The sequence below is a fragment of the Alexandromys fortis genome, unplaced genomic scaffold (genome assembly GCF_014885135.2).
Source record: "Alexandromys fortis isolate MF-2015 unplaced genomic scaffold, M_Fortis_MF-2015_v1.1 scaffold_1, whole genome shotgun sequence".
Classification (NCBI taxonomy): Eukaryota; Metazoa; Chordata; class Mammalia; order Rodentia; family Cricetidae; genus Alexandromys; species Alexandromys fortis.
In genome coordinates this window covers 5,885,164-5,908,123 of record NW_026067927.1, presented here as the reverse complement: position 1 = coordinate 5,908,123, position 22,960 = coordinate 5,885,164, and the positions used below count along the sequence as shown (strand labels likewise).

The 22,960-nt window shown below is 39.3% G+C and overlaps 1 long non-coding RNA gene across 3 annotated transcripts in view; it reads left to right on the top strand.

Annotated features, from left to right (window-relative positions):
* The first annotated feature begins 9,737 nt into the window (after positions 1–9,737).
* Positions 9,738–22,960, top strand: part of LOC126502751 (uncharacterized) — an 802,838-nt gene continuing 789,615 nt past the window's right edge. For 2 of the 3 annotated variants that reach the window (XR_007592041.1, XR_007592042.1), the window contains exon 1: positions 11,865–11,879. This is a non-coding gene — a long non-coding RNA (uncharacterized lncRNA). Of the gene's footprint in view, positions 10,986–11,864; positions 11,880–22,960 lie in introns of those variants that run through there. The other variant, XR_007592043.1, reaches the window with a different exon arrangement.

The window sequence follows — 22,960 nt, the reverse complement described above, 5'->3', positions numbered from 1 at the left end:
ATAAATATGGAAAAATATACAGCCTGCTTGTTTTTTAATGGGAGACAGAAAGGTAGTAGATCCAGAAAGGAAAGGTAGGTGAGGAGGAAATGGGAGGCATAGAAGGTTGGGAAACCAAAGTCAGGACGCATTACTTGAGGGGAGGGAAATCTACTTTCAGTAAAAGAGACAATAAATGATTTAAATAAAAGAATTTAGGTTTAGAGCTTGTGGGTCGAGTCATGAGCTGCTTTCGCTTCAGAGGTAGTGGAGAGAAATGATATTTTAAGTGTGGTAAAGGAAGTTCCCAAATTAAGCGATAAGGGACAAACCATTGTTTTGTTAAAAAACAAAATGTTCATAGCCATGTTTTGGTTTCATTTGCTTCATTTGGTGGGATTTTGGTCATCATCATGCTAAAATCCATTTTCCTTATGACTTGCTTTATTTTCTTTTTCGCAATATGTTCAAAAACATCACTCATCGCTAAGGAAGTGAATAAGTATTCTTTCCACCTTGGAGACTCTCGTAAAGCAATGAGAATAAACCCTCAATAACCAAATCACATCACAGTATTTCAGTTATTCGAGTTATCGCTCAGGTAAAACCCTATACAAAGCAGCATTTTGGTAACCTATGAGGCATGATGCCTAGCAGGGAATGTCAGGAGGCTCTGAAAATGTTGATCATGTTCTGTGCATGCATATGCATGTGTGTTTACCTAAATGCTACTCTCAAGAACTGTGTATCATCTGTGAAAACTCACTGAGCTGTAAACTCATCACACAACTTGTATATATCACCTGAGGCAAAGAAGAACAATTCAGTGACATTGGTTTTGTGCTTAAATTTCTTTGGATCTTGCGTTAGTTTTAACTTTTTAACGATGGTTTTAATTTTTCTAACATGTTACATTAAAGTATTATTTATTTTGAAGACTGAGTGTTGGTGCCTTAAAATTTTTATGTCCAAGGCAAGCATCTCAATTGCCTGGCCATACCCTAGACTCTGTGTTTCACAGAGGTGCTGAAAGCCAAAGGATGCTCAAGGATTAACTCAAAGCCTCAGAAATTGCACTCCCTTTGGAAAGTGCTTTCCTGATTAGCTACCACTCTCCCCATGCCTTCTACTCTCTTATATAGTTAAGACGGAAAGTTTCACAACCTTCATAGCCTTTATTAGTCAAGCAAGTCACATATTACCATTATTAAAGGGGGAAATTAAATAGCTAAAGCAAACACTCTACAAAAATGAAACACTTTGTTCCTTGCGCTTACCCTCATGTCAAAGGGAAGAGTGTTTTCTTCCTCTCTAAATGTCAGAAAATCAAGGAAATTCAGCTTGAATAAGGTCCAAAGTCAGAATAGCTTGTTAAAAATTATGTGGAATCTATTATTCAGTTTTTTCAATGAAATTTTAATTTGAAAGCCATCAACAATTTCCCAAGATTAATTATCTTCCTTGAGGGAGCGGATCGTAAAAGTCAATTGTAGGCAAAGATGCAGAGCAAAGAGTTATGATTTTCCAATTATTGCCTTATGTGATTTTTTTTGCCTTTTATTTGACAATAAGCTGTATTTAATGTGATTTGGCCCTTTCTCTTGACACTTTAAAAGTCTATCAAGTACTTTTGTCACCCTCCTGCCTTCTCTTTTGCCTTTGGATTGTCTACTTGTGATTAACAGGGGCTTGAAAGTGTCTTGTTTGGGACTCACTCAGAATGCAGCTGTTTGATAATGGTACAGTGAACAGCTGACACTTTGCCGGGCGCAGAGCTTTTCGACAAAATGATTACATGCATTGTACATCAATCATCTGAAGTAACCAAAATAAAGCTAGCTTAATAGGACAATATCTCATGATAAATACCTTCCCTTGAAACTCCCCATCTTTGCTTCCGCACTTATGTATTGATAAATGATGCTCCTTCACCTTGATGAGCTTCTCCTGTGAGCAGGAGGCCCAGCTTCCTGTGACAGCTTCCTGCTGAATTCAGTATTATACTTGGATGTTTAAGGCAGTTTTCCGAGCAACATCTTCTGTCCTAGTATATTAACTGCAAAATCAATAAATAAGAAGAGCCAGCTCCAAGCTTAGAAGGGTAGTAGTCTGCCTCCATCTGATGGAATCAAGGAGCTAGACCTCTGCTTCAGGCTTCCTGTCATCTTTCCTCTTTTACATAGGGACATGGGTTGGTGTCAGCATCCACAGGGTCCAGGTGAGGAAGGACTCGGTCTTATTATCCCTCCTCAGCAGCTTCTTCCCTCTGTGGAGTAAGAAGAATGATGCTTATCTCATGATGGCTTTAAGAAAGAAAGCCAAAAGCAGCTGTTGGAAAGCCAGCTTTCACCTTAGCTGAGGTAATGGGAGAGAAGACACTGTGAGCAATTGCAGGGGCTGATTTGTATCTGGAGTGTGCCAAGTTTAAGGTCAGCCTGGCTATATGATGAGACTCTATCGAAAAGAAGAAGAATGCTTAAAGAAGCCAGACTAACATAATTGCTTCTTAATATACACAGTTCAGTTTGTAATCTCACCAGAAGATATCGGTCAGGTGGAAAGGATCATTACGTATATAAAAACTCTGAGACAAACTGTTTTGTTGATAGCATATCAAACTTGAAAAAATTAAAGTATGATATCATTGACATTAAGAATTTGGGATCTTCAGCTGATTCTCTTTGAGAAAAGCAATGGAAATAATATATGTTCTATTTCAAGTGACATTTTCCTTGATGTAGATCGTGAAATATTCATGTAAACTATACTGCAAAGTAAATATTTTATCTGTTTACACTGGTCACCTTTCAACTTCTTTTCATTTGCCTTATGAAGGTTAAAAAATATATAAGATTAAAAAGTTTATCGTAATATCAACAATGTAAAAGAATATAGTCATCATAAGTGAATTTAAGATAGTTTATGCAAAAAGTGATTGGTTTAATAAAGGATAAATACAAACAATGTATATATAAAGGTATCCTAGAGTGCCTTGAGCCATCACAGCAAATGGAAATACTGTTATAGAAATCAGCAAAGCATTATTTTGGAGGATAACCTAAATTTTTGAGTAAATTCTGTATCTATATTATTGCAGTAAGCTTGTGGTGGTTTATCCAGTAAATATTTACATATTCTACTGAAATAACAGCTTATATTTGGGCATTCAGTGGACTTTATTATTTAAGTAGAATTAATTACTTCCTGTCAATTTATTATTTAATGAAAGGTTGATCCCAAGGAGAAATTATAATGCTAACTGTATTAACAGACAAAAATGGATGTAAAGTATTATTTAAAATATGTATTTTGTATTAGACTTAAGTGAGACATGAGAAGTGATACCAACCCTGTGTCCCCGAAACTAGAAATTAAGATCTGAATATACTCATAAAGCAGAGAGAGATATTTGCTTATATAAACACTAAAAAATTAAATACATTTCCTGTGTCTGAGAATTCTTATGTTGTTATTGCCGCTGTTCAAAGTACTTGTAGAAACTTCAAATGTTGATATTCAGTTTTCATGGTTCACTAACATAAGGAGCAACGCTGTAAACTATGTGACAAATTTTTGTCTGCTGTTTCATTCTCTCCTCTGAGATCAACTCATCAACAAACCATAGAACAAACTTTTGACAAGGTCATGTAAAATGTCTGCAGTCAGGAAAGACACATTTTGAGCATCACCCTCTCCAAGTCCAACAGATTCAATTCACCTAATTGTGGCTTTAGAATAAAATATATCAAAGTGTGCTAGAGAGGAGTTTGCAGTCCAGTTGGCTTGTAAATATGTAACCCTGTTGTAGAGTTTTGTAAGATTGCATAAAGTGCTATGGCAATGTGCTTACAATGGTACAATCTAATATGTTTGCTGGAACACAGGGTCATCCCCATAGCTGTTAGCATCATTATTATCACTAGCACTGTCTATGAAATGTTTCATTATTAAGACTTTTATGAAGTTCAGAGTCTCGAAAAAAAAAGTGCTGTGAAAGCAATGTAACTAAGCTCTCCTAACCACACAAATGTTTTAATTGAAGTTGACTTAAGGGAAGCACTTCCTAAGCACAGGGCCCTAAGCACAGGATTAAAGAGTTAATATCAGTCACCAAATAGTTGTCAATAAGAGCTTCACTAAATGAACAAAATAAGTATTACACATTTTCAGAACAGTGATGTGCGAGTCTTCTGTATGGGACTTACACAGATGGAGCATCCATCCTTTGGCATTTACCAGTCTTTGCAAATGTACTCATGACTGTGTTTCCCAGAGATACCTCATCTGCATATCCTGCTGATAAGATTTCTGCAGAATTTAACAATATAATGATGACAGTAAGATGTTATTCTATTGGGCAGGGAAGATATTTTTGATTTCTCTTATCTACATCTTGGAAAAATTAGAAGTATAAAATAATTTATATTTTCCTAATGACATAATCCAAGTGCTACGTATTTTACTATGTAAGATTAGCTTTCTTGTTTCACTTAACTGATTGGTCATGTTTGAGAAAGATCCAAAAGACATTGACATGTATGTTTTCTCTCTCTCTCTCTAAGACATGTATACACACACATCTAGATAATGACTAATAACATTGTATTAATTATATTACTTTCATATGGGTTATTTCACTAACTGTCAACACACATAGCATGTTTTCACTTACAATAAAGTGAACATTGCAAAATAACATGAAACAAAAGCCAATTTTCCCACCCACACATAATTAGTCTGACTATAGCTAATCTTGGGTTTGCTGATTTCATTGAAACAGTCAACCTGCGAGTCAAAGAAAGAGCTCAGAGAGACAGCAAGTTGACTGTACCTTGACGGTCTGACTCTCAGTCAAGCATCCCTACAGATGTGAAGAAAGCAGCCTCTAGCCCAGTGTGCCTGCTCTCACACTCATGTCAAAACAATAAATGAGTATGATTAACAAGAGGAAGATAAATGAAATGCATGCCCTCAAAGCAAGACAGGGCATTGCCAGAGACCACAGGCAAGGCAAGTCCTACCTAGATTCTACCGATGATCTGAAATTCAGATTAGAGAATCCAATGCTTAGGGGTTGCATGAGTAATAGCAAGAGATCCGTGTGTTTGACAAAGGAACAACTTGCATAACAGCTCTAAGCCGCAACAAGCATTGCATTTGGAAATTGTAGTTTCATGAGTGCTGTGGCTGGGATGTGACTGTACCTCAGTGGTCCATGATCACAGGCCTGCATCTTAGTGTTCCTATGTTGAGATGACAAGAGGTTTAAGAGGAGAAGCATAGCGAGGGGGTGTTAGGTCCAATAGAACACAGGCCTTGGGGGATTATGGTAGCAGAGTCGCCCTGGCTTCCTACCTGTGACTTCTCCTTCACACCTATGGTCCATTCACTAGGAAGACTTCACCAGGGGCTGACTCATTAAGATTGTTCAGGGTTAGACTTGGAGCTTCCAGAATGGTTGGCTAAATAAACCCCTTTTAAAAGTAGACATAGCCTGTCTGAAGTATTTCATTAAAGTAATACAGTGCAAGCAAATATACTGCAAATGTCTATTTCCACACTAAATGATACAGTGGACATAGTGATAAAAATGCAGAAATATAAATAAAATTTACTGGACCACATTTTTTCCTTTTAAATGAATAGCTATCCATTCTGTCCATTAGCGCGGCTGAAAGAGAGACTCCATCAGTTTCGTCCTGAAATACTTATTGCTTCAAAACCAATAAATGACCATATTGATCCATTATGCAAACCCTTTTATCCACATTCCCCCTTTCCCTTTTTGCAAGAAGGATATGAAATTTTTAGAATTCAAACTTAAAATCAACCTGAAAAAGTATCAAAACTGTGTCTGTCTAAGCAAATGCAATTTCCTACTTCCCTGTTTGTTGAAGAGCTTTAGTTCAAAGAATATGTTTACCATTGGAAATCAGACACAGGACTTGCCACCACTTCTAAATTCAATTTAGGTAGTTTCTAAAAATAATTTCCATATCTTTAATGAGTTTTGTAAATCACCTCTGAGAAAGCACAGGCTAATATTCTTCATGAAGCAACTGGAAGAACAATACTCATAAAAGGAAGCTATGCTAATGAGCGGATCACACTGGAAGCTTCTGCTCACTGTATGCTTTCTGTTACTTTAATCAAGCAAGTGACAAAGAGAATATCCGCACTTATTGTGCAGTAAAAACAGCAACACCTGCAGAAAATTGAAGATTGTGACAGCTGACAAATAAAAGCACTGAGTAGGTTAAAATGAGCCGTACATTATCTAGGTTGAAGATTCTTCCGCAGCCCTGGAATAGGAAGCTTCCTAGTACCATTCGCAGTGGTTACGCATATTATTGTAATAGAACCTGAGTCCAGTCAGTGTAACACAGTCCCTGTATTGTCTGCGATTGAACAAACAACAGGAAAAGCCTGTGATTAGAAAATATTTCAGAGAGAATTATAAACAAAAGTGTACTCAGTTGGAGGAAATACGTTCTTATTAAAGTAGAATAAGGTTTCTATTAATTACACCCATTGAGACTTCCTCAGTGACACATAAATGTATATGCTCACGTGCCAGACAATTATTATGTCCCACGAATGGGACATGAGGAGCCTCACTCGATATGTATTCTGATATCAAGCCATCAACACTGTCCTGAAAAGTCTTTGTTTCTAAGGAATGAAAAGAGATGGAAATGTAACTAGAAAAACCATCTCAGAAAAATCCCTTTCGGAGTGCAGATGGCCCTTCATAATTCTGGCATAAGAAAAACACTTAAGCTTAGATTTGTCTCTTCGCAATGATGTGCCACTGCAGCAAACCACATATCACATAATTCTTTAGCCCTTTTCAGAGGGCCTTTGTTCTCTTGATGGGAATACACAGCCTCTCCACGGCATATTCTTTCATGTAATTTCTTAATTCTTTCAAAGGGTTAAAATGGAGCCTTTATGTAGATCTGACAAGCTTGTAGACGTATGTGCTCAGTACTGAAATGCTACCTAAAATCCTCAGCATTGGAGTGAACTGGAAAACTGGACTTCCGTTACGTCAAAAGCAGACTTGAATTATCGGAGATATGAGAGGGGGAAAAAAGAAAAGGAGAAGGAGGAGAGAAGATAAGAAACCGTGGTGGAAGTGGTAAATGTAATACAGGCGTATGATACACCCGGATGAAAACTGTGATGCACAGAGGGTTGCTGAGTTGTTTTAGGATGGAAGTCTGTGCAAATACAGCAAGGAGCGTCAAGCACGCCTGTCAAAGGAAGATGGTTAATGGGAGCAGTAGCCTTTGGATCCAGATCAGAAAGTGACCAAAGTGTCTGCCTGGGACATTTTAAAAACTCACTTTTAAAAGTTTTGATTATTTCACATCGTTACCATATCCAAAATGCCTTTTAGGATGTAGTTATGTCTTAGGATGTATCTTAGAGCACACAAATGAGAAAATACCTTATATAAAATGTTCTAGAGAGTTCTCTGAATTTTGAATTTAGAGAACTGCCCCAAGAACATATTTCTCTACCCTTTCCTCCATCTTGTCAACTACTAGACATTTTTTAATCTTTTTAAAAATTTAAACCAAGTTTTATTGACTAACTATTTTGGATATATCATGATGTACATGGAGCAAATATACTATGAAACAGAGGAGGGATTTGGAGCAGGTTAAATACATCAGTGTTTTCATCCATAGAAAGGGAGTTAGATAAACCCAGATACTTCTGGTTTATCATCTATTACAATCACAGTGAGGATGCCTGATACTCCGGAAGAGTAATGACAAAATCATGCTTGTTATCTGGTTTTGTGATTGAGGTCCAAAATCTTACTATAGAATAAGGTATTCACTATACATTTTTTTCTGAAAATTAAATGTTAAAAAAATTTAAATGAGTTGACATACTTCCAGTATTTCAATGAAATTGAGTTGACCTGCCCTGTGTATGTATTAAAATGTGCCGTGGGAATCTCACTAAAGATGATAAACACCTAATTTATTTCTGTGAATTCATTCCTCTACACAGCTTCTATTCATATCATTCCAAATATCTCCTAAGATCTGCCCATCGCTGGCTGGGAACTGGTAGCCAGTTTCCCAGATGCCCTTAATTAGCTCGGCTTTAGTTTGGGCACACATGTGTCTCCTGCACTGTATTGGGAGAGGCTGGGGTGATCAATAGGAGTCATTATAAATAAAACCGTCATGTCCAAGACCTCAACTTGTGCTGTTAACACCCTCTCCTTCATACTTCCTCTTGCCTCGCTTAATTTTCAGTGTTGTGTAGCCCTGGGAGAAGCCATATGGTAAGGAATAGAGGCCTCAAGCCAAGAGTCATGAAGGAACTACGGCCTGCCAACAGACATGTAAGTGAGCTCAGAAATCAATTCTCTGGCTGCAATATGGCCAAAAATTTAACTGCAAACTTGTGAGCAACCCTGAGCCAGAATCACACAGCTAATATGCTCAGCGATTCTTCAGTAACAGAAAGTGGGATACAATAAATATTTTCACTTTTAAAGTAACTAAAAATGCAAAATATTAAAGTCACTTTGGAAATAATTTGTTTTGTAGCAATAGCTAACTGTAACAGATTTTGCTCTCTTGAAGTAGAATACAGCTATTATAATAAACCCTAAATACGGAAGCAACTTTAGAAACTGGAGGTGGAATTGGAGATGGTGAGCAAAACCTTGTATCTTGGAGATGTTATTGGAAGCATGGTGGTCTCTGATAGAGCTGCAAGTCAGGGCTTTAAGAACACGAGATAAACACTATTAGAAGCCTAACAAGGAAATTCTTGTATTTTTAGTTGCAGATTACTTAACAACACTGTTGCCTGTAATTATAGGGAATGTAGATCCTCTACTTAACAGACAAGACATTCTATCTGAAGAGATATCCAAACAGGAAATACCACATGTACTTATTTGGTTCATTCTTACTGATTGCAAAAAAAAAAAAAAAAAAAAAAAAAAAAGAGAAGAGAGTGCAATAAAATAAAAGAGCGATACTTAAGCAAAAGAATCAATGTTTAAAAAATTCCCCAGTCTCTATAGAGAGCAACATATGATCTGAAGATAAATCTGACAATGATACAGGATCTCTGATAAGACCTGGAAGGTCAAAGCTGCTGTCTCTGTGCCTTCTTAGGTCAGAGCAAAGGTCTCACAAGGGGCTGGGGTTGTGCATACTTCATCTGAGAGGAACAGAGCCTCCAGGAGGCTTAACAGCACTGTCCCTTCCAACCTTAGCAGCTGGTAAAGAGGAGGGATTTCCACAGGGATAGCTGTGCATGTGAGTTGTTCTTTATCATAATGAAGTTGATGCCAAAAATTCACAGAACGTCAAGAGGCGTTTAAAAGAACTGGAGCTCAAATAATGATGTGGGAGTGATTTCTTACTAATAAAGAAACTGCCTCGGCCCTCATAGGACAGAAAATTAGGTAGGCGGAGTAGACAGAAGAGAATGCTGGGAAAAAGAAGCTTTAGTCAGTGAGTCGCCATGATGCTCCCACTCCAGACAGACGCAGGTTAAGATCCTCTCTGGTAAGCCAGCTCATGGGCTACACAGAATATTAGAAATGGGTTAGAACAATATGTAAGAGCTAGCCAATAAGAAACTGGACCTAGCCGGGCCAGGCAGTGTTTGAAAGAATACAGTTTCCGTGTAATTATTTCTGGGTATAAACTAGCCATGCGGGCGGCCGGGTGCCGGGGACGCAGCCCTGCCGCTCCTATTTCAACAAATGGCGCCCAACAGATGGCGCCCAGACGTGATGGGCTAAATCCACTTAAAAACCTGAGAGGGCTTAAAAAGGAGAGAGAGAGAATTTAAGACAGCTTTTTGCTGTTTCTGGGTTGCGTGCCGCAAAGAAATTGTCCTGACTCGGCAGCAGGAAAAAACTGGCTGTTTTAAAATGCCGGCTTTCTGGGCTGTGCCGCCATTGTGATCTCTGTCTGGCTCCGGCGGGAGACAGAGCTTATGAATGGAGCATTTGGATTAAAGTGCTACGATTTGTTTGATGGCAACTAGACTGCTGTGTGCCTAAAAGGGGGACATTGTGTGCCGCAGCTCAGAGGCACAAGCAGCTCCGCCATGCTAATGGTGCAATGTGCAAGGATCAGAGGCACGAGCGGCTCCGCCATGTTGGACTGGGCGGGGCCAGCATACAGTACCTGTTTTTGACCTAGGAATGTCACAGCTTAGATTCTTAAGCGCTTAGTGATTTAAAGGCGCAAAACAAAGTGCTCCTGGATAGTAAAAAAGTTACAGATTCACAATAAAACAGATTCAGACACTGTTGGATAAATGTACGTAGGCTTGGGAAAGAGAAGAAAAAGAATATAAAGAATAAAGTTAATGTCTTAAAAAGAAAAAGGGTAAAGTCTTTAAAGAGACAGAGTACAGAAGTACAGATAGTTATAGATTAAGAGAAATAAAGAAAAATAAGCCACGTAAAAATGGAAAATTCACAGAGAGTCTGGATTATGTACATTGTGTTTTCTTTAAAATTTTTGACTGTGAAGGAGCTAAGTACAGAGAGACATTTCATTATATGGGCTGCCAAGCTAAACCAAAATGGATTTCATGAGGGTATTATGATTTCAGAATTTGGGTCTAAGGATATGATGCTTTGGAGAGGGTCTTCTTTTGTTTTTGCAGAGGATGAGACCCTGTGGATTGCATCTATTCCGATTTGGTATGATAGACCACGCCCTCCTGAAAGGTTGCTGTGAACACCCTCAAAAAATTGCTTCGCTCAATTGCCAACTGAGATGAAACTAGCACACAGGTTATATCATGAACAACCTAATTAACGACGCCCCTATTCAGCAGGAAGCAGTTTGGAGAGAAAAAACTACGCCCATGTTCCCAAATATTGTTTATAAATGTTCTTTTACATTTAAAGGGGGATATGATATAGATATGAATAATTTGCATTGGTATGGATTTTAAGGTCAATTTTGTTATATGTATATGTATTTTTGATCTTGATTAAGGTATTGTGATTGTGTAGTTCATTTAAAAATGTAATGTATAATTAGGAAATATAGGTTGTTAATGGATAATCATCGCTAATAGTTAAGCTTGTAGTCATGTTAATTAGATTTTCTAGATATATAGAGATATATTTCAGTTAGATAGGCATTCTTCATATCTTTCAAAGACTGCAGAATATGGCATTTAAAATATTTTAATAACTTAGGACTTTTCATGACAAGGAGACACGTCTGCTCCTGGCAGCACCAGCTACTTCAAGAGGAAGATGGGCATCGAAGAGGATCCTTATGGAGTTGGATAGTCATTTGGGCAAGAAACTGCTCTTGCCTGGACTGTTGCATAAACTGGACACAGAGAACCCTCAGAGAGAGGACTGCTGAACTTGCCTAAAGGTGAGATGGTCTTTCGGGGTTCCTGATTCATGAAAGAGTCTGCGAGACATTCTGCAGGACACAGCAGAAAATGACTGAACTGTCTTTGAAATTTCCTGCTTCATGGAAATGTCTCTGGATACCATGGGCCTGTAGGCCGAAGATGGATGCCCCAACGGTACAGAGGAACTTTGGGTGACTGTCCAGGCAGCGAGATGTCTCTGTCATTTCTAGAGTTTTCTTATTTCTTGTTTACTTAGATAATATTATATCCTTCTGGAGTCTTTGATGGAGTTGAAGAATAAATAGTTATAGTTTTCCTTAGTTATGATAAGAGATAAAATAGATATAAATATTGTAACTGTAATTCTTACTTGATAACTGTTTTGTTATATGTAATTTTACTATGCTAAAGTTAAAGCCTTTCTTTTTTGTTTAAACGGAAAAAGGGGAAATGATGTGGGAATGATTTCTTACTAATAAAGAAACTGCCTTGGCCCATTTTATTGGATAGAAAATTAGGTAGGCGGAGTATACAGAAGAGAATTCTGGGAGAAAGAAGGTTAGAGGAGGAGTCGCCATGATGCTCCCACTCCAGACAGATGCAGGTTAAGATCCTCTCTGGTAAGCCAGCTCATGGGCTACACAGAATATTAGAAATGGGTTAGAACAATATGTAAGAGCTAGCCAATAAGAAACTGGACCTAGCCGGGCCAGGCAGTGTTTGAAAGAATACAGTTTCCGTGTAATTATTTCTGGGTATAAACTAGCCATGCGGGCGGCCGGGTGCCGGGGACGCAGCCCTGCCGCTCCTATTTCAACAAAATAAAAAGCCATTTTGGACTAGAGTGGGCAGAGTATAAAATGAAAAGAAGCATGCACGATATATAGACTCTGTTTACAAAAACAGGCTGAGGGAAAAAAACTTCTCAGCTACAAACAAGTACTTGATACTTTCCATGAAGTAGGAGGGATTGATGTGAGGTGGATCTGAGACCCAGGCTAGAACATTTGCACACTAGAAAGTCTGCAGTTCTTCCATCCCTAATGCATCGGAATATCTCGGGTACAGGATTGTAGTAGCTTGCCCTTTTCTTCTCCCAAGTCTGAAGCGACAAACGTGGATGTTTGAACTCAAAGAATTCTACCCGCGAAGCCCCTGGTTCACCCACAACAATTAGGAGATATTTACATATACATGTATTTATTGCATTGTAGGGAAACAAATCTTTAAAACCAGAGGGTGGTTTCCAGATAGCAAGCTGAACCTTGAATTACTCCTGCCGTGGTGTTCTCATAGGCTCGTGCATGGCCGCTCAGAGTTTTACAGAACTATTCTCTCCACGACGAAAAGCATGCCGCAGGACCGATGAGAGCACACTTCGGAGAGTCGGTTTTGTGAGATGCCAGCTTCTATTTTGGAGACTCAATAGACTAGTCTGCTCTAAGCCTTCTGTCTGGCTTCTTAGGTCTGTGTTCGTTGACATCCGGCCTTTTCACCTCCTTCCCCTAAGGAAGGTGATAGGGCCCAGCAACACCTCCCCGCTGTGCAAGACCCCGTCTCTCCCGAGGATCACCTCCTCCTCCACTTCCCTTTAGGAAAGAGCGGGCCTCCAAAAGACAACAATCAAAGCAAAAAGGGATACACTAAGACCAGGAAAAAGCCCCTATGCAGAGGCTGGACAAGGCAACCCAGCAGTTGGGAAACAGTGCCAAGGGCAGGCAAGAGTCAGAGACACACCTGTTCCTAATGTTAGGAGCCCACAAAAACATCAAGCTAACAGGCATAACATATATACTCAGAGGACCTGGCACAGACTCTTTCAGTCTCTGAGAGCCCTATGCACCCAGTTGTGTTGATTTAGCGGGTCATGTTCTCCATCTACATTGACTCTTCCGATCTTTTCTGCCCCTCTTCTATGTGGTTCCCTGAGCTTCGCGGGTAAGAAGCCCATAACATTGCTCATAACGTCTGACTGGGGGTCTCTGCATTTGTTCCCATTTGCAGCCACAGAAAACTCTGATAACAGCTGGACAAGGCACTTACCTAACCATAAGAATCGCAGAATATCATTAGGAATCATTTCATTGATTTAATTTAACTTAACTAATATATTTATTTATACCTGCTGTGCTTGGTTCTACCCCAGGTCTTAGTGCTATCAAGTATCAGGTTCGTGGCCATTCACGCAGAGTAGGACATGAGCTCTTTTTCACGGCATGGGACTCAAGTTCGACAAGAGTTTGGTTGGTCACTCCTGCAAGTTTCTGCGCCACCATTGCCCCAGCACATCTTGGAAGGAGAGCAGATTGTAGGTCAATTTTGTGGCTGTGTTGATGTCCAGATTTCTTTTCCATATCCTGCAGAGTACTTCGTGCAAAGAGACTAGAAAGCATGTGTGAAGGCTCCATGCAGGGACGGGCTCAAAACTAAGTTAAGTGAGCTGTCTGAAGAGCTGTCTGAATGTCAGCCTCTGCAATGGAGCTCCATTGTCCATCTTTCAAGAACGACCCGCTTTATAGCATCAGTCTGGATTGTTTAGGGATCTTTTCAGGACACCCTTAGCCAATAGCTCAGCTGAATGATTCCCAGTCCCACTACTAGAAGTATTTCCTGCCTACAGAAGATGTGCAGTTTAGAATCCATACCCTCTATTACTAGGAGTCCTCACTAGCGGCACCCTTATAGGTTCCAGGAAGTTTCCAGTACACTAGGTTTCCAAGACACCACAGCTGCTTCTCACTTGCAGCTGTCTCTCCCTACACTCTCTTTCCTCAGTTATTTCCCCAACCTGATACCTCTTGCTCCATTCCCTACTCTCCCCCAGTCCATCTGTAAAATTACTCTATTTCCCCTTCCTAGGGAGATCAATGTGCCTTCCTCAGAGGCCTCCTTGTAACTTAGCCTTTTTGGGTGCGTAGATTGTAATATGATTATCATTTGCTTGCCAGCTAATGTTCACTTACAAGTGAACATACCATGTTTGTCTTCCTGGGTATGGGTTATCTCACTAAATATGAATTTTCTAGTTGGATCCATCTGCCTGCAAAATTTATTATTTCAATTTTTAACAGCTGAATAATACCCCATTGTGTAAATGTATCACATTTTCTTTATCTATTCTTTTGTTGAGGGACATCTAGGTTGTTTCCAGTTTATGGCTATTATGAATAAAGCCTCCATGAGCACAGCTGTGAAAATGTCTTTGTGGTGGGATGGAACATTCTTTGGCTATATGCCTAAGAATAATATAGCTGTCTGGGTCTTATGGTAGATCGATTCCCAATTTTCTGAGGAGCTGTGATATAAGCTTCATATGGAAACACACACACACACACACAAATGGTATAGCTAAAACAATCGTGAAAAACAACAACAAAAGAACTGCTAGAGGTATCACCATCCCTGATTTCAAGTTGAACTACAGAGCTATAGTAATAATAATTCTATGATATTGGCATAAAAACAGACCTATTGATCAGTGGAATCAAATTGAAAACCCAGACATAAATCCACATACTATGAACATCTGACTTTTGCCAAAGAAGCCATATGTACACACTGGCAAAAAAGAAGGCATCTTTGGCAAATGGTGCTGGTCTAACTGGATGTCTGTATGCAAAATAATGTAAATAGATCCATATCCTTTACCTGTACAAAACTCAAATTCAAGTGAATCAAAGACCTCAACATAAAATCAGATACACTGAACCTGATAGAACAGAAAGTGGGAAATAACCTTGAATGCATTGGCAAAGGAGATAAATTTCTGAACAGAACATTGATAGTCAAGCACTAAATTTACTAAATTGAGCAATTCATAAATGGGACCTCATGAAAATGAAGCACTCTGTAAGGCAAAGGACACCACCAATCTGATAAATCTCCAGCCCACAGAATGGGGAAATAGTTTTAGCAATTCCACATCTGGTACATGATTATATCAAAAATATATGAGGAATTCAAGAAACTAGATATTAACAAACCAAATAATACAATTAAAAATGGGGTACAATTATAAACAAAATTCTCAATAGAGGAAATTCAAATGACTGAGAAACACTTAAAGAATTGTTTAACATTGTTAGCCATCAGGAAAATGCAAGTCAAAGTGACTATGAGATTCCATCTTACATCTGTCGGAATGGCTAAGAGCAATAACACAAGTGATAGCTTATGCTGGCAAGGATGTGGAGCAAGGGGATCACACCTCCAATGCTGGTGAGGGTGCAAACTTTTTCAGCTACGGTGGGAATTCTGTGCTTTTAGGATGCCAACTGTAAAGTAATGTAGCTCTATGGCCAGAACAAGGTAAGTAATGTAGATGTCCAGTCAACAGAAACAAGAGTGCAAGCCTGCTGATATCAACATGCATGTGTTTGGGGGAAAATTTTTCTAGTTGTGTTCCGTGATGACTGAAGCTTTGAACACCTTTGACCAAAATTTCCTGAAAGGACTCAGGAGTAATGACCCAGTTAAGCTATTCCTGGTTTCTTGATGTATAAACAATGCAGTAATTAGCTGCTATGTGTGAGAGACACTTGTTTCTCAGTAACTGTCAATGAATACACTGTTGTTACCCGCTTTTGTTTTTTTATCATTTCTTTTTAAATGTTGGTGCTCTGTTGGAGTATGGCCAAGACAGGTTCAGAGAAGAGTGGGAGAGATTAGCAGACAATGCAAATTTCAGTAGAGTATCCCCCAAAGGCTAGTAATCCTTGGCAAATGGCTCTCTTTAAAATGCTTCAGGCTCAGTCCTCAGAAGCGGAGGACATTTTTTTTTGTTACAGAAATAGGCCAGTCTTTTCTAGAACAATTTCCTATTAACTGAGAGAAGATTCTGTTGTACTGAATATCTTTACATAGTTTTGACTGCGTATAAAATGCTGCCCTAGAAAAACATTTGCCTCTAAGAGGTTTGGTTCCTCATGGAATTGATTGAATCACTCTTGATCCTAGATGGAGTTGTAACCCTTGGAGAAATGCTATGCTCGAGCTTGGAAACTAATGATTTGAGGATTGTTAAAATTGAATTACAGGCACTCAGGAAAGGGCTCAGTTGGTTAAGTGCTTGCTATGCAAGCATGAGAACCTGAATTGGATCCCCACAAAAAAGAAGGTGCTTGCAAATAGGTGGAACTAGATAAAACCGCCCTGAGTGAGGTAGCCCTGACCCAGAAAGATGAGCATGGGATGCACCCACTCATGAGTGAATACTACCTGTAAAGCAAAGGATAAGGAGCCTGTAGTCCACTACCCCCAAGAAGTTAAGTAACAGGGAGAACCCTAAGAAAAATATATATAGATCCCTTGTGGGAAGAGGAAATAGACAAGATCTCCTGAGAATATTGGGAGCATGGGGGTGAGGGGAGAATGGAGGGTAGAAGGGGAGGGGGAGGAGAACTTGAGGAAATGGGATGGTTGTTGAGATGGGGAAGGTCAGAGACAGAGAGCAAGGAAAGAGATATCTTGATTGAGGGAGGCATTATGGAGGTAGCAAGAAACCTGGCTCTAGAGAAATTCCCAGGGATCCACAAGATTGACCACAGCTGAGACCATAAGCAATAGCGGAGAAGGTGCTTGAACTGGCCTTGTCCTGTAGTCGGATTAAATGACTATCTTAAATGTGATCATAGAGCCTTCATCTAACAACTGGTGGAAGCAGAGGCAGAGATTCACAGTGGAGCACTGGACTGAGCTTCCAAAGCCCAGTCTAAAAGTGGAAAGAATGAGAACACTAGCAAAGAGGTCAAGACCGTGATGGGGACACCCACCAAAATGACGTCTTGAGCTAACGGGAACCCACTAACTCCATCCAATCTGGTAGCAAGGGAACCAGAATAATACCAAACTAGGCTCTGCGAGTGTGAGTGACAGCTGTATGGCTGGGACAGATTGCAGGGCCACTGGCAGTGAGACCCAGATTTATCCCTACTGCTTGGACTGGCTTTTTGGATCTCCCCCCGCCCCCTCTTTTTTGGAGAGATACCTTGCTCAGCCTAGATATAGTGGGGAGGGCTTTGGTCCTGCCTCAAAGCAATGTGATAGACTTTGTTAACTCCCCATGGGGAGCCTTACTCTCTCTGGGGAGTGGATGGAGGGTGGGCAGGGAAGGTGTTGGGAACAGGGGAAGGGGAAGGAATGTGAGCTGGGATTGGAACGTAAAATGAGAAAAGATAAGGTGAGCATGGGTGGTCCTTGGACTTCCCACAGGGCAGGAAACCCTGATTGCTCTTTGGGCTGACGAGGGAGAGGGACTTGATTGGGGGGGGGGAGGCGGTGGTTGGGAAGAGACAGAAATCTTTAATTAATAAAGAAATAAATAAAAAAATGAGAAAAGATAGTTTTTAAAAAGGTGGGCATGGGGTACATGCATGCAATCTCAGAAGGGGGGAGACAGTGACAAGTGGACCTCTGGACTAAACAGTCAGCCAGCCTGGCCTTACTGTGATTGACCTTATCTCTCAAAACAAGTGGTGACTGGGAGACTAACCTAAGGTTGCAGCTACATTCGTGCATGCCTGTGTGTGAACATACACACACACACATACTCACACATGCACACACATACATGCACACACATCCACACAAATTGAATAAGTCCAAAGTTTGAGATGATTACCCTTAGTTCTTCTCTTCTGAAACCAAAGTTGAAAGACCCTTTAAAAGATTATGAGCATCACCAATTCTTCTTGGCTTTTTCTGTATCACCAAGGACAAGAGGCAACTGGATGAAATAATGAAAGAATAGAAAATCACCACATTGGTAGAAGTCTAAGAAATTTAAGAGAAATACAATAATTTTTATTTGTATAACTAAATTTTGAGTAGCATTCAGTCTGGAAGAGTTAAATCCATTCACGTTTTAATGCAAACAGAAAGTCTTTTATGTTAGTCTTGTTTTCATGTAACTTCCCCTCTTCTTACCTAAATTTTGGATTCAGGTAATGCTGCACAAAAAAAAAAATGTCTGGATGAAGACCCAAATTCAAGTCCTGTTCTTTGGTTTTTCCATTTATATTCATACCTAATACATAGAGTGAGTTTTGTAAAATTTTAGCGGTTACATCTGAGAATTTTCTGAGTCTTGACTTTGGGAAGAGTCATTTAGTGCTCTACACTTCACATTTCAATAGTAAAGTACAGAAATTCCTCTTTCTTCCTTGAGTTTTAGAAGCAAACTTTTATTGCTTATAAATCTCTTAAACCATAATGTATACTCTGTACTGTTCTTTCCAAATGCTGAAATAATTATTTTTAAAAGAATAAAAGTTCATGCTAAAGGGCAAAGTAATTAAGATAAGAAAAGTGATAGAAAAGCAAGTGCTGGGACTTGGGTTGTGGTGCTGTGTGCTAGGGAAGGAGTGCTGTTAATACAAGCACTGGTGGAGGCTGTGGCTGTGAATGAGAGTAGAACACATAGAGAAATCTTTGTGCACACTCACAACATCAGTTCACATTGACCTGGGTTACTATCGAGTGTCTAGTCCATGATGCTACCTGAAAGAAAGCTGAGATTGGCAGAGAGGTACAACTTGAGAAGATTGAGTTTGTTGTGACCGTGACATTGAAATAGAACCACTCTTTTTATATTTTTTTCCTATGGCAAAAACAAATGAAGACTGATTTTGATATCTGTGCACAATAAGTTCCACTGATAAGTGAGTCCCCACTGATTTGCATGTTGGCTTTAACCCCTTCATTTTCCTGTTCTATGTCAGAAATTATCATATGAATAAAAATTCATGAAAAGGACATTATAGGTCTTGTTTTTGTACCTATTTAGTACAAAAAGAAATAATCTTCTAACACTCAACTCATTACCAATACTACCCTTTCAAGATCACATTAATAAACTTATGCCAAGGTTATCCACCTTCCAGATTCAAGGAAGGTACTTCTTGTTACATTTGCAAAGACATTGAAAAGGAAATGACCACTATGGTGGCAAAATTAGACATCCGTATAGACTAACATATAGCAAGACCCAGCTCCAGTGAGGGAAACTGGAGAGGTCAGCCTTTCAAAGACTGAATTAAGCACAGATTCAATAAATCCATTAAAGGGAAGCTGGTCATGAAACCCAGCGCTAAGTAGGACCAGCAGATACAAGAACTAATAGACATGTTGAAAAGGAGACCTCATAGTTTTAAAGCTGGACATACCTGGTTAATATTCCCTTAGCAACCAATTCATTTGAAAGGTGGAAAAACTATGCTTTGTAAAATTTTGCCATGAAAGGCTTAGAAAGTTAAATATGGGGTCATCCCAAACTAAGGCTGTTGAATGACTTGGCCACTCGTTTGCTTAATGCTTGGAATGGTTTGAACTGTAGGAATCTATTTCTCCTGAGTAGCGGCAAGTAGGTTCTTCAACAGGGTGCCTAACATACGGGGAATCTTTGGTAAATCTCACAGGTGCCATTAATACCCAGTTTCTCCCAGTCTATAGAGAATAAGATTTATAGGTCTTACTAGGCAACATTTTTAAAACTCTGCTTCTAAATTCAAACAGAAGTGTTACTCACTAGCCTTTTATAATACTGTGTGCTGATTGCACACATTTTTGTTAAGAGTACACAACACTAAAAAAAAAAAAAGAGTACACAACACTGCCTTAGTTTGAGTTCTCCCTCTGATCTCTCTGGCAAACAAAAAATTGGTGTAGAGCACTAGATAGTCATACACCTGCTCATTCTTTTCTTGCAATATTCCTGATCACAACCTCTTCGCATCCAAATCATCAGTGTGAAAGATGATTTCCCTCCTTCATAAAATATTAACATTCTTTTCTTGTGTGACTAAAATTGTCTTCAAGCAACTTCTTCCTGTCATTAATTAAAATAATGAGTAATGTAATATTAAATGTGTAATTCTCTGACAAGCACTCAAGTGTTTGCTGGGAAGTCCCTTTCTACCAAAAACATCTGGAAAATAACACAGTAAATTAAAAAGCTGATACTTTAATATACTACAGGGTAATCCCCAAGTCTAGGTAGGCAGAGTGCCAACTTGGCACAGCTCTAGTTCCTGGCACGGGGCCATGGCTTCCTCATTTTTCTTTACTTCATATTCTATATGAGATTTTGCTTACCCACGCTCCATTTTCACTGCATTACTTATCAGACAGGAAAATGGCTGCTAATACTTGCCAACACAGGTTGGTTTTGCTGCTCGCAACAGACAGTGTCTCACACAGGCTCGGTGATCATAAATATTTTAGGTCCTCTGATAGACTTGGGAGCGGCTGTAGTTAGTAAAAATAGTTGCCTGACTCCTGCCCCAGCAGTAAAAGTAAATCGCTCCTTTTCATTGGTTTTATGTCCTCTGCTAGGTGCATTTTAATGGGTATCCAGGTCCCCTTCGAAGAAGCTAAAGTCCTTTCGTTACTTTCCCCCCTTTCTCAACATGATGTTGTCAGTGTGTTGAACAGTGCATTAAGAGCCCAAAGCTTTAAAACTCAGTCATCCAACACTTTATAAAATAAATTACTTGGTTTGCCTGGGACTTTACTGTTCTGATTACAAGTGCTCACAGTCATACGATGTTTTACAGTTTGTAAAAGACCGTCATAATCCTGGCACATTTGATCTTCGGATGTACACAAGTAACCACTCTGGTTTTCATCAGAAATCAAACACTCAGAGTGGTAAAGGGTTCTTTCCAAAGGAGAGACACAGAAAGGAAGCAGATATTCTTTAGAGAAAGTAAAATTTACAGTAAGGTAATGACTCTCTGTAAAAGCATCTGTGGGAAACAAAGACGTGGTCTGGGTTTCAAATATTTTTGTGGATTTGCATCCAGAGATATTTGTTAGGCAACATCTTATGTCACGAAATGCAAGTGTACAACAAGCAGCAAACTGGAACTGTATGACACCAGAGCATCTTCAGGTATCTCTCACCCATCAGGTCTAAAGTAAAATACTGTTGAGATATTCTTTGTTTCTATCAAATAAAAATATCTCATGCTCCTTAGCCTTTCTATGTTTCCTACTTTTCGTGCTGTGGGTCATTTTCCACTCCACACTTTTGTTGCATCTGGCTGTATCATTAGCTTTTTAAAATAAGACTCTTCCTGAGAGTTTTTTTTTTATTAATTTGCCTTAGATATTTCCAGAGTTCCTCGAACTTTATCTAGAATACAGAAGGTACTCATTAAATGTTTGCCACCAAGTGTATTAGCTTTTTATTTATTTTTCCTAACTGTGATTCCAGCAGGCTCTCCAGTGTAATTATCTGTGTTCTACATCATGATATCCAGGGGGAAAGCAGAGAATCAGAGGTTGAATCTACCTGTGGATATGACAATCTGATGTTCTTTGCTATAGTAGTTCCCACGCAGATACAGTATGATGCACCAAAAAGAGGGTCAATGTGGCTCTTTGTACTCTTGTTCATAACAGGAAGAAACATTTACCTGAAATACTGGGGCCATGTATGAAGCTACTTAATGTGTAGGTAAGTTTCTGCATTATGTGTGGATTTTACTTGAAATCTTCCATAAGCTGTACTGCTACCATGACATGTAAGCACTTCTTTGACTCCCACTAAGATAATTCAAATTACCCTTCACTGTCTTCTTAATGACTTACTATCAGAATAAAAGGGTAGCATGCATTTGAGAAATTCATTTCTAACCTCTATTGTATTATACATTTTGTGTTATATGACTTTGTTTCATATTTAACCTCTTTAAGAGCTATGAAAATATCCTCCAGACGCTAAGAGTTCAAGGTCCTTGTTAAGACCAACACTAGAGCAACTGTGACCAAGATGTGATTCTCTGCTCTCAGAATATTAACATTAAACCATTAGCTTCTTCCACAATTATACTCCAACTTCTACTTAGGAATGTCTTCAGAGTTGCCACTTACCAACCAAACACCTACCTAACCTCATCCACTGCAAAATCTCACCCAGGACATATTGTTCCACACCATCGACCTCTAGCTGCCACAACCTCTCTTTCACTCCAACTCTCAAGAGCTCTGACCTACCTCAGTGTTCCTGCTCAGTCCTCTTAAACATGGACATATGTTTGCATACATTTTCTGTTTAAAGTTTAACAATCTCTAGGCTCCTAAGAAGATATATTAACACCATTCTCTATATTCACCTTCATTTTAACATTTTCAAAATCAGTATATAGTACCTTGGCATCATCCAGTTTCTCAATAGAGAAAAAAAGTTAATTTCTTTAAAATTATTACACTTGCATGAGTAGACTCTTCTTTGTCAAATCTATACAACTGTCTGCTTCACCACTCATGACAAGCTGATGGTAGCCAGATGGATCCAGAGTTTTTTTCTGAGATATGGAGAAAGAACAGAGTCTCTTGTCTAAAACTTGGAATGTGTTTGCCAGAGACAATGATAATCCAGGGCCTGGACACTGTGAGCTTTTCCCTAAGTCCCTGATTGTTGAAATAGGAGCGGCAGGGCTGCGTCCCCGGCACCTGGCCGCCCGCATGGCTAGCTTATGCCCAGAAATAATTACACGGAAACTGTATTCTTTCAAACACTGCCTGGCCCGGCTAGTTCCAGTTTCTTATTGGTTAGCTCTTACATATTGTTCTAACCCATTTCTAATATTCTGTGTAG